The 16409-nt window shown below is 42.5% G+C and overlaps 1 protein-coding gene across 7 annotated transcripts in view; it reads right to left on the bottom strand.

Annotated features, from left to right (window-relative positions):
• VPS53 (VPS53 subunit of GARP complex) overlaps positions 1–16409 on the bottom strand; it is a 146869-nt gene that overhangs the window by 119962 nt on the left and 10498 nt on the right. The gene's annotated exons all lie outside the window — the stretch shown is intronic.

Below are 16409 nucleotides of genomic sequence, written 5' to 3'. Positions count from 1 at the left end.
CCTTCTAAAAAATGTTGCCTCATGGCACGGAAAAGCACTACAGAGGCCCTTGTCGGCAACTGCTCACCTTCTGGGGCACAGCTTGCATGAAATTCTGTGATCTTGTTGGCCATGTCATGGTATAAGGATGTGCTGATGGGACTGTAGCCATCATCTTCTGGCCAAACACTCTAAGACATATGACATTCTGCTAAGAAAGGCAAAAAGGGCCAGTTCTATACTTAGATCTCAGGGCTGAAGAAGTTTCCACGATCCTTTCTCAGCGAAAGGGTTTCTATCCCTATTTTTCTCTTACTCTCCATCTGGCATCCTACCAGAACTGTCTCTGCTCAAGGTACCACTTTTTTCTTTCAGCAAACAAGTAAGACTCACACAATCTTACATTTCACAGTCTTAAAGAAAGACAAACTGTCTGCCAGATTTTTTTTTCAGGCTGGAATACCTTCACTTGTTATAACAATGCACTGAAGTCGAGGAAATTTAATATAATTCACTTTCCAGAGTCAAAAAGGTTCTTCTGAAGCATTCATTCCGTCAGCAAGTCCATTCTCAACACACACCCTAATATTTGATATCTAATGTCTAATAATCAATCACACAGGAGGAGGAGTGTTTTGTAACTGGAAAAATCCTAAGACCTACAAAAGGTTAAGATTTTATTTTTAAGTAACACTAAAATACTTTTATACCTAGCTAATCAGAAAATGTGCTGAAAGAAAGATTCTGGCACTGTCCCTAGACACTCTTTAAAATAAAATGTGGCTACTTTTCCATTCCAGGCTGTACGTGGATTAAAAACAGAACTAATCACCCAAAAATGTCTGCTTTCAATCCACCCTTACTGGAGTTTCTGAATCGAGCACGGGAGCGTGGCTGCAGCCTGCATGGGAGGGTGCTATTAGGAGGCAGTGACTGTAGTCGTCCTCTTCACTAACTCAAATCCTGCAATCAGAGGATGCAAGGCGACCCACCGAGCTGACCCAGAAGGCTCAGCAGAACCAATTATGCTATCTCTGTATTTTTGTGCATCATTAACCGTAACCGTTATTCTTAATTTTCCTTGCCTCCTGAAGTAGACTCTGAACAGGCTACCAAAGCCACACTAGGTCACGTGCGCAGAAGATAAGCAGCATGGAACCTCGCACAGACCCCACTGCTTTCTTCTTCTTTCATCTCTTTTTTCTCCCCAGAACTGTGTCGGCCACCTGTGTAGATAGAGCGGATCCCAGCCAATGGAAATGCCTTGAGAAATTAACATCCCCTCTGGCTCTTAAATGCATCTAATTTTGCAGTTTGCTCTATGAGAGAATTATATTGCCTTTATCCTGTGAGCCCACGGGCAGCCTTTAAGAGATTTAAAACTGAGATCCCATTTGCTGCCACTACAGGAAGGAGGAAGAGGCTGCTCATTTTCAGAAGAACTAATATGGCATTCTGTTCTTTGAAAAAAAAAAAGGTGCTAATATTCAAGGTTACTGGGAAGAAAATGATATTTTCCCACTTATTCTGCTATCATTTCTGTGGTCCAACTTTACATCCGTCTGCCGGTTCCCTTCCTATTATTTGGAAAAACAATGCACTGTTTTAGTAAAAAGCAGGGGTTTTTTGAACCAGCAGACTGGGATTCGAATGCCGGCCTTGCCACTTACTGTGTGATCTCTGGTAAGTCATCGAACCTCTAGGAGGCACAGACTCATTTCTAGAACAGGGACAACAGTCCCAACCCAGAGACTTGTTGTTAGGAAAACAGGGCTTAGCAGTAAACACCTTGGGTACTGTTTACTCAGTACTGCCTTCCTCCCAGGAGTCTTCCTCTGTGTTCTGAGTCGCTGTCCCAGAGGCACACCAGGCCTAAGCTGGGCCACTTGGAGCTTTTCTGTGATTTTTCAGAAAGAATTGGGAAACAAAGTTTCTCTCTCTCTCTGGTGGTGGCATCCCCACGATGTGTAATTAGGTTAGATAGTAGCTGGTCTCCAGGTAGAGACAATGAAGCCGACACCCGGACAGAGACACAGACAGGAAGACCCAGAGCTGTATTCCAGTGCCGCCTTCTGCTGTTTGAGAAGCCCAGCAGAGAAACTACTCTTTCACAGACTGACTGTTCAAAACAAGACACAAGAGGCTTCCAAATAATCCCCCTTTTGCCTATGCCAGTTTGAGCTGGGATTTTGTCTTCTGCAGTCGAGAGAATCCTGACGGAGGACGCAGCTCATAAAAGGGGTTCACTAAATGGTAATTATTAATATTATTCCCAGATCTCCCAGATAGAGTGTGACATTTCAGATGAGACTGCCCCTCTAAGAACCAAAGGTTGTCGACCCGTACTTTAGCTTTGCAAGTAGGCTGGTTAAGTTCAATATCTGCAGGTACACACACAAGAGTGGCTCATGGATCGGAGGGTGGTCTCCTTGAACCATGTTGTAAATGAGCCATTCTCCAGGGGAAAAAAAGTTTTGATCTTTTGTTCGCCCCGTCAACAAAAACTGAGTGCCTACTCTATGTACTAAGCTAGATACGGAGAGAAAAAGATCGCAGATGGGGACATGTCTTTAAAGAGCTTGTGAGGGATATGTAAGAAACAGAAATAACTAGAAGATGAGAACGATAGAAAGAAGTATGAATGCCAGGATCATTTGGAAAGCAAAGGACTCTGCAAAAATGTTGCTGAGGGCGACCACATCTGATGAGCCCTAAACAAAGTGCCCTGTGACATCCACTAAAGGCAGACACCTACGGGTAAGTAGTCTCTATTTATGGAATGTCCCTTCTTTTGACACTACTGGCTAGCCTGGCACCACTGAGAGCTGTTGCTATGGAAACAAGGCATCCCGGCTAGAGCAGAGGTGCTTTAAGAACTCTCAGCAATAAAAACAATGCAGCCCATTCCCCGCAAAGGTGCCAAACAGGAGCAGAGGCTCCAGGAATCTCACCGCCATGGACGGCTGCATGTGCACAGCATCACGCGTCTCTGTGTCTTTGAACACACTAGGTACCTTCCAGGCCTGGCAGCCCCGGTCAAATGCCAGACGGGCACCCATCAGAGGCAAAGCATTGGTGCTAACATTAATTCCTCCACAGCCCATTCAGAAACCTTGAGTATAAAGGGGCTTTATTTAAAGCACAGATTTCTTTCCAAGTTTGTGAACCAAAAGAATGTAAAGGGCAAAAGGAGTAATTTTCACCTTATTTGTTAAAATGCTCTGTTCCACCTGTTACTTTAATTTATGATTTCTGCAAACCACATCCACTGAAAATGTGAACCAAAGAGTTCATTTTTATTGTTTTTAGGAAACAAGCCAGAAATTAAAATTGTAAGACAGGGCTGGGACACAAATTCAGCAGTACCCAAACAAGACTGAACATTCAGATTTTAAAGTTCTGCTTATATCTGTTATCGCCCGTAACTTAGAATCTGTTCCTCCTGAAATAGCGGGGAGTGGGGAATGCACTCATGCACAGCCTCCTTTGATGAAAGGTAACCCCTGAGGATGAGCGCATTTAAAGCAACAACTCCAAATGGAGCTGGAGAAGGAAAAATTCAAGCAAGAGTCTCAGTTGCTTTGCTGAATAAAAGGTACAGAAATGCAATACTGTAGAAAATGGGGGCACATTTAAAGGAACAATCTGCCTGAGTTTAACAAAGGACTATTTCCCGCAAATAGCTAGGACTTCCCAGTTGCCAAGTGAAATTCAAATCCCCCATTGTAGTCACTCAGTAACTCTCATCTATATTATGGGTTTTCATTCAGGGCTTCATTTGGGGTTGACTTCTGGATGTTCCTTCAGCTGCTTTTTAGAGACACCTTCTGTACCAAAGCCCTTTAGGCTATGGCCCACCTTGGGGTTTCATCTGGATGACTTTCTGTTCCTGTTTCACTTTCCTTCAGGATTAGGTCCCATGTGTTCAGGACCACAGGTGTGCGGTGAATGCTCAGTTCTCTCCTTCCCTCCTGGAGTTCCTCTCTTGGTCCAGTTTCTTCTTCAGGCTGAGAGAGGCCCAGCTGGTGAAGGAGGCCATAGTCACTGTCACTATTTGGATTCCCTTGTGAACCAGTTAACTTTTCAGGTTCTACAGTAGAAAAACAGTGGCTCCCAAATTTGCTTTTAAAGTTTGTCCCTGTTTAAAAAGAGAATTTGGTATACACAGGGATGGCCAGATCAGAAAATCTGGACCTGTGATTAGCTCACCCAGTGTAATTTGGGGCAAGTCACAGAACCTGTGTGAGCCTGTTCCTACAGCTGTAAAATTGGGAGAATAACATCTATGTGGCCTAATTCACATCTTTGGAGGATGAAGTAAAGTAATCGATGCAACAATGTTTTGCAGAATGTAAGATAAACATGTTTATTTGCTTTTTTGGTTTTGTTTTGTTTTTTGGGGGGTTTTTTTTGGCTGCATCTCGCGGCTCGTAGGATCTTAGTTCCCCGACCAGGGATCAAACACGGGCCCTGGAAGTGAAAGCGCTGAGTGCTAACCACTGGATCACCAGGGCATTCCCCAAGATAAACATATTTATATTGTAATAAAACGTAAGCACTATATATTAAGACAAACAAATCAAAATGTACCTTCTGCCTAAGCAACTCAAAATGTGTCTTTGCTTATAGTGAATCAATCAAGAATGACACATTAGTCTTCCAGCAGTACCTTCTTCATTCTAGAGATCTGGGTAACTACAGGGCTGACAAGTGTACTGGAACTTGACCACAAGATGCTAATCCAGAAACCAAAATCTCCAAATATCAGAATCTCCAAGTATTCGATGGAAAAAAAAAAAGTATAGCACTTGGCTTAGCATAAATGATATTATCTTATGAATAATAGTTGGCTGTCTGTCCCTACTGTTCTCATGTGACTGAGAACAAGAAAAGTTCAGAAGTATGACAAGAAGACAAGGGTGAGTAACTAGGTCGGAGATGGGGTAAAGACCCCTCAATTCACCTCTTCTGTTTTATAGAAGATGGTATTTAGACCATCAGATTTACCTATCAGTAAGTATATCTGTAGAAGAAACATCCCCCTTCTGGTTGGGGGCCATTATGAGAGTGACACTAATGTAGTTTGCCCAACATGAAATTCTAGGTGTCACATACAATGCCTAGAGGTGAACATAGCATCTGCTCAGAGGGTCCACAATATACCATGGAAACAAAAATCAGAAATCCTGGCATGTGATCCAATTCTATATGAATGACCATAAGTGTCTTGTATATTTTAGAGCTTTGATTTAGACAACTATAGAACACCAAACCAAAACAGACTAAAAAGGCATTATCTCTGGTTTGGCAAAACTAATCTCCTTCCAGATGAGACCTTAGAGTCCAAATTAGAGTGAAGGAAATTTTACAGCTATGTTACAGACTCCTGAAAATAGGGATTTATGAATGGAAATGTTGACAGAACCACCACAGAACTGAATTCATGCTGCTCTAAATTCTATATTTCCATGGATGAAAGAAGGGAGAGAAAAAAGGAGGTCAAGTTCTTACACGAAGTAACATAGTTTCAAATTCCCATCCACTGTTCAAACACACCTGGATGACTTCCCCTGTCAAGGATCTAAAACCCAGAAAGCTTCATCTTGTCAGCAGCAATACTGCAATTTTTCTCATGGGCAAACTCAAACTAAGGGTGGAATTTTCCTTCCATCACTAACAACCAGCAGTCAAAAGCAAGAGTAACCTGGGTTAACAGCCAGAGCAGCTACAGTTGTGATGAATGGCATTTTCCTCTTTAGATGCAGAGACTGTAGTTTAAACTTGTGACTGCCCTTAACATGGGAACAAGCAGATTGCAAAAGTTATGCTTGACCTTCTTTCTTGGCTCCTGTAGAGTGCCAACGTACATGGAGACGGCTCAGAAGAATAATAAACTTCAGTGTTCCTCCTTGGCAATACTATTTTCCTAAAACCATTTTCAATAATCATGTTGCACACAAGTGGGACTTGATGTGTTTCTCAGGTCAGGAAGGAAATAGTCCAAATGCTGGACATGCTAACTAAAAGAAAACATCATGGTATTTTCTTTTTCGGAGAAGGCAGCAGCATTATTATTAGGTACTGAACACAAAAACTTAAGCCTGTAACTAATCTGAAACACATCGTCTGTATGGATTAAATGAAGACAAAACAGGCTTGTCTAGAGGAAAAATATATTAAAGTTCAGAACAATATGGAAAAAAATGTCTCCATTTCCATTTAATGTGAAGGAGATTAAATATTGAAATGATTAAAAATTACCATATGATCCAGCCATTCCACACCCTAGGTATATACAGAAAGGAACTGAAAGCAGGGACTCAGATATTTGTATGTCAGTGTTCATTATGGCATTGCTCACGTCCATCAACACATGAATGGATAAACAAAACGTGGTATACACACGCAATGGAGTATTACTCAGTTGTGAAAAAGGAATGAAGTTTTAGAACAGGAATGAAAATCCCAGATACACATACCAGGACAATACACTGTGACCCAGCAGGTATTTAAGGTGGGTTAAATATTAAAAACAAAACAAAACTAAGCTAATAATCAAATGGAAAAACCATATTTAGATTCCCCATATAAGTGATAACACACAGTATTTGTATTTCTCTGACTTATTTCACTAAGTATAATATCCTCCAGGTCCATCTGTGTTGTTGCAAATGGCAACTTTTCATTCTTTTTTCAGGGCCGAGTAATATTCCATTCCATATATATATATATATATATATATATATATATATATATATATATATATCTCACATCTTCTTTATCCATTCATCTGTCAATGGATACCTTATGTTGCTTCCATATCTTGGCTATTGTAAATAATGCAGCTATGAACATTGGGGTGCACATATCTTTTCGAATTAGTGTTTTCATTTTCTTTGGATATATACCCAGGAGTGCAATTGCTGGATCATATGATAGTTCTACTTTAAGTTTTTTGAGGAAGAGTGCTAGATTCTTAAAGATTGGTTGCAATGTGGAATCTGAAATCTTATTACTGAACCTCTGATACTATGTTACATGAAAATCCACTGGTCAGTTGTGCTTTTGCCCAAGATGCAGAAAGCTCGAGTGTTGCTCTAACATTAACAATGAGAAAAAAAATAAACAGCAAAATCACAACATTTCTTGAACCCATCAGAGAGCTGAAGGCAACCAGGTCTCCTGAAATCCAAGAGATGGGGACACCCAAGAACTGTTTCATATGTGGCAGAGCCTAAGAGGAAGATGCAGATGCTATCCCAGCGGACAGGAAGGAATCAACTATGGTTTTTAACAAATTGCTAAGGGCCAAGTGTGGGGCTAGTGCAACAGCGTGGAACCTCTGGGAACTGCATAGTCGGCAGTTTGCACCCCTCTCAGGCTCGTTTCCAAGACCTGCACCGGGTGCTCGTGAGAAAACCTGCAGGCAGAGGGGGAGACCAGAAGGAGCCTCCCTTTAGGGTGCAGATGTGCAGGAGATTAACGGGCACTGTAGGAAAGGCTGGAAGCCTTGATAACCTTCACCCTTGCCTGAACCCACCTCTCTAAAGCCTTAAACCTCTGAGTGAGGGGCGGCCTGGCAAATGTCCGAGGTAAGTCTTAAGGACAGAATAAGAGAACAGAGCCTTTCACTACCCCTGATGCAACAATTCTGGGCCTCGGGTAAGCTGTGCTGCGACTTCCATTCACAGAGAACAGCACACCGGGGGGCAGTAAGGAGGCTTTCAGAGCAAGGAAACCTACAGGTGCTTCAAAGCAGGGCGGTAGGGATGGAAAGGAGTGGAGCTGATGGAAAAGCCACAGGAACTTGAGAAATGCCTGGATGCACAGAATTAGGAACATGGATATTCCAATGGTTACCTCATAACCAGCAGCAGCAGTATTACTGCCATTTGCTAGACAGGACTGAGCCTGATGTTGTGCTTGGTGTTTTGAAATAGTTAATTCGAATCCCCACCGCCCTGAAGTAGGTATTATCATCTCCATGTCCCAGATGAAGAAACTGAGGTTCGGAGAAGTAATTCGTCCAAGGTCACCCAGATAGAGAGAGTGGCAGGAGCCAAACTTTAAATCCAAGGCTCAGGGTTTTTCATTTGACCAGGCTGCCATCTAATGTCACATTAGGGACAGTGTCCAATTCCCCCAATCCTTCGAGAATCCAAATACAATGCTCAGTCCTGTACATAGAGGAGAGAGGATAGCTGTTTGGATTCCCTACAGATTGTCTAAAAATGAGAGACCTTAGAGGACAAGTGGCAGAAGGTTCTAATATGCAGCAGATACGTCCTCCTGCCTAAAAGCACTATACAGGCTCATGGGCGATAAAAAAGATGAAGTACAGTGACAAGACCGCACCTAGTCCCTGTAGCGCTCGATACTGGACATTCTATAAGCCCTTGCCTCAACGACAGCCAACAGTGCACTAGGAGCAGGGGAAACGGAACACTCACTTGGATGCAACTTATCAAATAAAAGCAAGCCAACCCTGACCTCTGCACCAGATGGAAGAAATCCTGGTTGGGGAATGGCGGAGAGTCCCAGTCAAAACCAGGGACGCTGGCCCCTGCAAAAGACTCAACTACACCCTGACTCCAGCACTGCCCCACTGAATCACGAGGCGTGCTGCACTCCCAGGCCATTCTCACACCTTAGCAATTGCTGAAGTTCATTCAGTGTTGTCTGCAGTCTGAAAAATATAATTCAAAAAAAATCTAAAAGAAACCAAAAAATGCCTAACCATTCTCGGTCACAAATGGAAAAATTTGAGCCTACATTTTAAAAAGCTCACTTGCTTTAGATTTGGTATGTTTCAGTAGGAGGAAGCAAGTGACAGTTGCCTTTTTTTTTTTTCCTCCCCAAACTATTTATGGTCCCTCTACTACTTTAAAGTATTTTTTTTAATTAAATTAAATTTATTTATTTAGTTGTGCCAGGTCTTAGTTGTGGCAGGTGGGCTCCTTAGTTGCGGCTCGCCGGCTCCTTGGTTGTGGCATGCGAACTCTTAGTGGTGGCATGCACGTGGGATCTAGTTCCCTGACCAGGGATCGAACCCGGGCCCCCTGCACTGGGAGCATGAGGTCTTTAACACTGTGCTACCAGGGAAGTCCTGGTCCCTTTACCACTAAGTGCCATTTATTTTCTTCCATCGATGGGCTTCATTTTCCTCCCAAAGAAAAGATGAGAAAGGATATATTTGAAATGATGGAGGGGAAGATTCAAGCCATCTTGCAAGAGAGCTGACAATTATAAAGTGATAATCCCACATGATGAAGATCGGTGCTATACTGCGAAGTCCGTCTACCTAGTTCAGGGTCTTGGAGAGCACAATTATTTTTGCTCTAAGGCCTGACTCAGATGATATACTAATTTTGAGGTTGAAAAGCAAAGAACACTTTCTCCTTGGAAGGCAACATGCTTTGCTGATTTAGTTAATAAATCTTTACGATATCTCTATGTAAAAGAGAAGAAGGCAAGTATGATTAGCCTCCTTTGCTGAGGAAAATGAAGAACATGCAAAAATTAAGAAGCACAGCCTTGAACGGATACCGAAGACCGGAAAAACAATCCTTTGTCTCCTGGGCCTGGCACTTTGTACTAAAGTGAGGATAAGAAGAGAAAAATGAGAAGTCTCTAATAGCATGCCACATGACTCTGAACCCATCCTGGTCAACCTTTTTATATGCAACTTGAATGAAGACATAGAAGGCCCATCTGGCAAATCCGCTCATGATAAATGGAAAGGTCATCAAGATTCCAGAAGGTCTCAACAGGCTGGAACAATCAGGCAGAACTGGCAAGATGAAACCAAGAGTGAGACACATAAAGTCCAGCACTTAATTTCAAAGAATCCCTTAAACAAACAGAAGAGGGGAGAGTTTAAAAGCAGTTCGTATGAAAAAAAATATTGCAGATATTGCAAATTGTTGGCACACAGATGTGTTTCGTTTGGCCTTTGAAGTATTTGTGAACAACGCTAAACCAACATTTAAAAATTGGGGAGACTCACGTAAAAATCCAAATTTCCGGCTTCTCTTGAAAAACTGATAGATCTGGCAAACTCCATGTCTGTGCTTAGACATGACAACAGTGGGTGAGGAATAAGCTGTGGCTCTCTCCTTTAGACAGGGCATCCACTCCCCCAATGGATGCCCGCAGTTGCGTCCTGGCCTGTCAGAGCCATTTAGGTAACTTTCTTAGCTCTGTGGGCACCTCTTTGCAACTCTTGACCTGGAAGTTTCAGATACCTGACAGCTCAGTAGAGGCCCACCGTGTGATACACCTGCCAAAAATTTCACCCAATCCATGGTAATGGAAGAACTGTGTCACAGACTGCTTAGAAAATCTAGAAAAATCAATGGGTCTTCTCTCCAGACATATGTCTATTCATATAAAAATTTATAATTTATTTGTGGGAGTTGAAAGACCCCCCTGAACTCCCAGTTCCCAAGGTAACAAGCCCACTCTAGAACAAGGAGGTAAAGTGTCCCACTGTATGTTCACATAGTATGTCTACCCATGGCCAGGAGGGATGCTGACAAACTTCAAGGCAACCAGGATGATAAAGGGTCTGAAATCATATCGTAAAGCTGAAGAAACTAACAGTGGTTAGCCTAGGAAAAGGAATGCTCGGAAAGGAACATAATATCCATTTTTAATTTTAGAAGCTATAATAAGGGACAGGGATTAGGTCTATACCTGTCCAGCTGGCAGAACTAAGATCAATGAGAAGTTACAGTGAGGTCTATTTTACTGAGAAGTTACAGTGAGGTCTATTTTACTATTTCAATTCGGTGTAAGAAAAAGAACTTTCTTACAATTAAAGCTGTACAGGGGACTTCCCTGGTGGCGCAGTAGTTAAGAATCTGCCTGCCAATGCAGGGGACACGGCTTCGAGCCCTGGTCCGGGAAGATCCCACATGCTGTGGAGCAACTAAGCCCATGCGCCACAACTACTGAGCACTTGTGCCACAACTACTGAAGCCTGCGTGCCTAGAGCCCATGCTCTACAACAAGAGAAGCCACCGTAATGAGAAGCACACGCACTGCAACGAAGAGTAGCCCCCGCTCGCTGCAACTAGAGAAAGCCCATGCGCAGCAACAAAGACCCAATCAGCCAAAAAAGTAAATAAATAAAATAAATATTTATTAAAAAAATAAAAATAAAAAATAAAGCTGTACAAAACTGGAACAGACAGTCCTGTGGAACAACAGAGTAGTGAGTTCCCCATCGCTGCAAGAATCCAAGCAGAAACAGAATAATGAAACGTCAGAGATGTGATAGAAAGGATTCCTGAACCGGGTGGGAGGTGGTTCTACAATTATCTAATGCTTCTTCCAAATCAAAGTTTTAGTGAGCAGAGCTGAAGATGGCAATAATAATTTTCTTCCTCTCCCAAACCTTAGTCTTGCTGTGATGCAATAGTTAACATTATAGCCAATCTCCACACAAGACACTGAAGGAAACCCAGGAAGGAAGCCCCATGACTGATCCTCTCTTGGCGATTCTCAGTGAGCTGACTAGGAATTGATAAAGGTATGGCGACTCTTGAAATTTCACATGCTAACTTTTTCTTCTTCTAACTCACTCCTCTATTTGCCTCTCTTTCTACCTCTGTTCAAGCTGTCCATTTTAATTCTTGGGAAGCTGTGTAAGTTTCAAAGCGTTATCAGCTCATGTACTTACTGAATTGACTCATCCACAAAGTTTCAAACATGTGGGCATTTAATTAAAGCTTTTGCCTGATGATTTCAACAGATAAAAATGGGGAGAATTCTGTGCTGGATTAATTTTGTACAAGCACCACATTCTGCTTAGAAAAGGTCACGGACTAGACCACTTCAAGTCCGCCCCCATAGGAGGTGGTTGACATCGAAGGCTCTCCAAAACCTGCAGCAGAGTGCTAACCAGGCGGCAGGTGTTTCAGAAATTTCGAGAAACTAAAGAAACTGACTCACTGTGTCTTCAATTTCTAAATCACTCCCTCTCCACAAATAATTTTTGAGTCAGAAACACTGCTTTCCAAAAAGAACTTTTCTGCTAAAGACGTCTTTTAAGACACCACAAATGTGAAGTCAACACTTTCCCCTATTTACATGGATTACAAAGCATATCTGTTCAAGATGCACACAATCAAGATGAAATGTATAAAAGGAAAACTTCCTTTTGTCCATATTACTGCTCTCCCCTTCTGAGTTGTTCCTCAGAAGCTTCGGAAACAAGTTCTGAAAGCGAACCTTTCCTCCGTTCCAGGCAAGAGGGGAAACTGGGGCCTCTTGACCTATAAAACTCAATATTTTGGAACATCCATAATTCTCCCGAGTCCATGCCAGTCAAATGGAGTCTCTCTTTAGCAAACCACTGGCCAGCTGGGGCTGGACAGCAAGGCTCTCACCCCTAGGAGTTGACAAGGATGGGACTCAAAAGCTCCCTGGAAAAAAAAAAGTCTCTCCTTCAGCCTGCATTACAAGCTGTTGGAAAACACAGATGGAGGAGATGACAGGAAAAGCAATTACTTCTTCTGGGCTTCCTTTCTGTCTGGATGCTAAGGAGACGGATACCAAATTCCATCACAGATTGAAATGCTATCTAAACATTCTTGAAAATGTGGTCTTGCTCTCTGAAATATGGCCTGCCTTTGCTGCAGCAACCTGTAAACTATTAACATGTGAAGGTGGAGAGGGCCGACTTTCCTCCAGGCTGCCTAATTCTGGGCCTGCCTCTCCAACAACGCTCGTTTGTGACCACAGGTTAAAACATAAATAACTAAAAGATATATATATCTACACAGCATGACCCAACAGAAAGTCCTGATGAATCATTCACTTTATTTTCACATTCTTGGAACTGTAAATACCTGAGACTCTCTGAAGTATTTCAAGGTTTCTAGCGAGCCTTTCTAAATATAGGTGGAAACACACTAAACAGTAGTGTTATTATTTCAAATATTACTAAGCTGGGACTAGTCATAAACAAATCAGGCTTTAAACATCTTTAAAGGAACCCACACACTGGTCAAAATGATGTTTTATGGGAGAGGCCTTTTGTTTATTTACAAATAATAAATACTCTCCCACAGACCTAATATTCAATACAGTTGAATAAAATGTTATTGCAGGTGGCCTATGTGTTCTGAGAAATGCCAAGATAAGGAAGATACAGCTTTTGCCTCAAGGACCTTATACACAAGCCAAAGGGACAAGATGTATTCACTGATAAGTCAAAGCAGATCATGAAAGCCAAATCAAAAGCACGGGCACAGGACTGTGGGGGCTCATGGACAGAGAGACTGTACATCTAACTGATGGATACTGGGATCGATTTTCTCATCTGTGAAATGAGAGGAGTGGACCAGATGAATTCCAAGTCCCTTCGGGTTCTAAAATTCTGATTCCTTTGGTATATACCATTGAGCCAAACAGAAAATTTCATAAAGGAAGTAGTATTTGAACTGGGTATGATCTTGAAATGAAGCTACTGGAAGAAAAAGAGGAGAGAGAGCATTTATAGGCAAAAAGAAGAACATAAGCATAGGTCCAGAAAGCAAAGGGCATGCTTGGGAGAGAGCTAGGCTTCCAGTGTGGATGGGTCACAGCAGGGGACAAAACTGGAAAGGTAGACTGAGGCCTTCAATGCCATGCAAAGAAGTTGGATTTAAGTTGGTAGAGAGCCCACGGGGGTTTCTGAAGAGGTAGATGACATGACCAGAAATATATTGGAAAGTGAAAGAGCAGAATGGGGCTGGAGTGTTGGCCGGCTACCCTGTTACTCTTTGTTACGTCAAGGGCCCTATTTACACAAGCCTCACCTGACAGAGTGGTGACGCTTCATGGGAGAGACCTAGATAAACAAAAACCAAAGCAATAAGGACTAAGAACCAAGCAAGGCCAGGAAATAGGATCAGTTGCAGGAAACTAAGATGTCTACACACAAATATTGATGACGACTACAAGGAAGATGGTAGACTACTTACAAACAGGCCAACGGAAGATGACGAGTAAGAGGAACAAGAAAGTCGTAAAAATGTAGGAAAAATAGAGAAGCGGATAAAACTAAACATATAAGAGAAAAAGAAAAACACATATATAACACCTGTGAGCTACTAGAGGAAACCAGAATATGAGAGATCATAGGACTACACACTACCCCCATAAAATCTGGGCAGCATAATGAACATTTAAAAAAATTGGCTATACACTAAATAATGTCAAAACAGGACAAATAACAGAATTGAGAGGTGCACACAGCCGACCTAACTGAATGACTGTTGAAGAGGGCAGGCTGGACACTGTAAGAGAAGACTAGACAGGGCACGATCAGCACTTCTGTAACGAAAGCAATTCCGAAATAGGACGTCTAAGCAGAAGACTAGAATCCAGATGAAAAGGAAAAATGGTTAACAGATAACATCTGGCCCCCCAGTCACTGAAGAATACCTCTTCCCCATACACTGCTTCTCCCCTTCATCCCCTTCCAACAGCCCTCCTTAGCTAGATCCAAAAAGAACTATAAAACTTTGAAATGAATCGACAGTTACCTGCTAGGCAACAAAACTAGGTATGAGGAATTATAGCTGTGTCAGGTTACTACTATCTCTCTCTCTTTCTTTTTTTTTTGCAATATATCAACTTTATTTCCATCTTGATTTCAAAAAAGTTTTTATTGAGGTAAAATACACATAACATAAAATTTACCATCTTAACCATTTTTTTTAAATTATTTATTTATTTATTTATTTTTGGCTGTGTTGGGTCTTCGTTTCTGTGAGAGGGCTTTGTCCAGTTGCGGCAAGCGGGGGCCACTCTTCATCGCGGTGCGCGGGCCTCTCACTATTGCGGCCTCTCTTGTTGCGGAGCACAGGCTCCAGACGCGCAGGCTCAGTAGCTGTGGCTCACGGGCCCAGCTGCTCTGCGGCATGTGGGATCTTCCCAGACCAGGGCTTGAACCCGTGTCCCCTGCATTGGCAGGCAGACTCTCAACCACTGCGCCACCAGGGAAGCCCTTAACCATTTTTTATTGTACAGTTTCATTGACCTGTTGTGCAACCATCACCACCATCTATCCCCATAATTCATCCTGTAAAACTGAAACTCTACATGTATTAAACACTAACTCCCCGTTCTCCCCCAGCCCCTGGCAACTACCATTATACATTCTGTCTTTATGATTTCCACTACTCTTAAGTACCTCATATAAGTAGAATCATCCGATATGTCTTTTTGTGACTGGCTTATTTCATTTAGCATAATGTCCTCAAGGTTCATCCATGCTGTAGCAGATGTCAGAATTTCTTTCCTTTTTTTTTTTTTTTAATATTTATTTATTTGGCTGTGTCGGGTCTTAGTTGCAGCACATGGGATCTTCATTGCTGCGTGCGGGATCCTTAGTTGCGGCATGCGGGATCTTTAGTTGCGGCATGTGGGCTCTTAGTTGCAGCATGTGGGATCTAGTTCCCTGACCAGGGATCAAACCCGGGCCCCCTGGATTGGGAGCACAGAGTCTCAACCACTGGACCACCAGGGAAGTCCCCCCCCCTTTTTTTTTTTTTAGAATTTCTTTCCTTTTTAAGGCTGAATAATATTCCAATTATGTACCGACCATATTTTGCTTTTCCATTCATCTGCCAGTGGACACCTGGGTCGCTTCCATGTTTTAGCTATTGTGAATAATGCTGCTATGAACATGGGGGTAACAGGTATCTCTCCAGGACCCTGCTTCCAATTCTCTTGGGTATATACCCAGAAGCAGAATTGCTGGATCATATGATAATTCTTTTTACTTTTTGAGGAACCACTGTATTGTTTTACACAGCAACTGTACCATTTTACATCCCCACCAGCAGTGCACAAGTATTTCAATTTCTTCACATCTTTGCCAACACTTGTTGTTTTCTGGTTTTTTGATATTAGTCATCCTAATGGGTGTGAGGTGGTATCTCATTGTACTTTTTTTTTTTAATAAATGGTGGGTTTTTTTGCAAGAGAAACTATGTATTTATTAATTTTTGGCTGCGTTGGATCTTCGTTGCTGCGTGCGGGCTTCCTCTAGTTGCAGCGAGCGGGGGCTGCTCTTCGTTGCGGTGCGTGGGCTTCTCCTTGCAGTGGCGTCTCTTGTTGCGGAGCACAGGCTCTAGGCACATGGGCTTCAGCAGTTGTGGCTCGCGGGCTCTAGAGCACAGGCTCAGTAGTTGTGGCACATGGGCTTAGTTGCTCCGCGGCATGTGGGATCTTCCCAGACCAGGGCTTGAACCTGTATCCCCTGTATTGGCAGGCGGATTCTCAACCACTGCACCACCAGGGAAGTCCCACTCTCACTGTACTTTTGATTTGCATTTTCCTAATGATTAGTGATACTGAGCATCTTTTCGTGGGCTCATTGGCCATTCATATTATCTTCTTTGGAGAAATGTCTATTCAAGTCCTTTGCCCACTTT

The sequence above is a fragment of the Balaenoptera musculus genome, chromosome 20, assembly GCF_009873245.2.
Source record: "Balaenoptera musculus isolate JJ_BM4_2016_0621 chromosome 20, mBalMus1.pri.v3, whole genome shotgun sequence".
Taxonomy (NCBI): domain Eukaryota; kingdom Metazoa; phylum Chordata; class Mammalia; order Artiodactyla; family Balaenopteridae; genus Balaenoptera; species Balaenoptera musculus.
The sequence above is the reverse complement of the archived record's forward strand: the minus strand, read 5'-3'. Positions and strand labels throughout refer to the sequence as shown.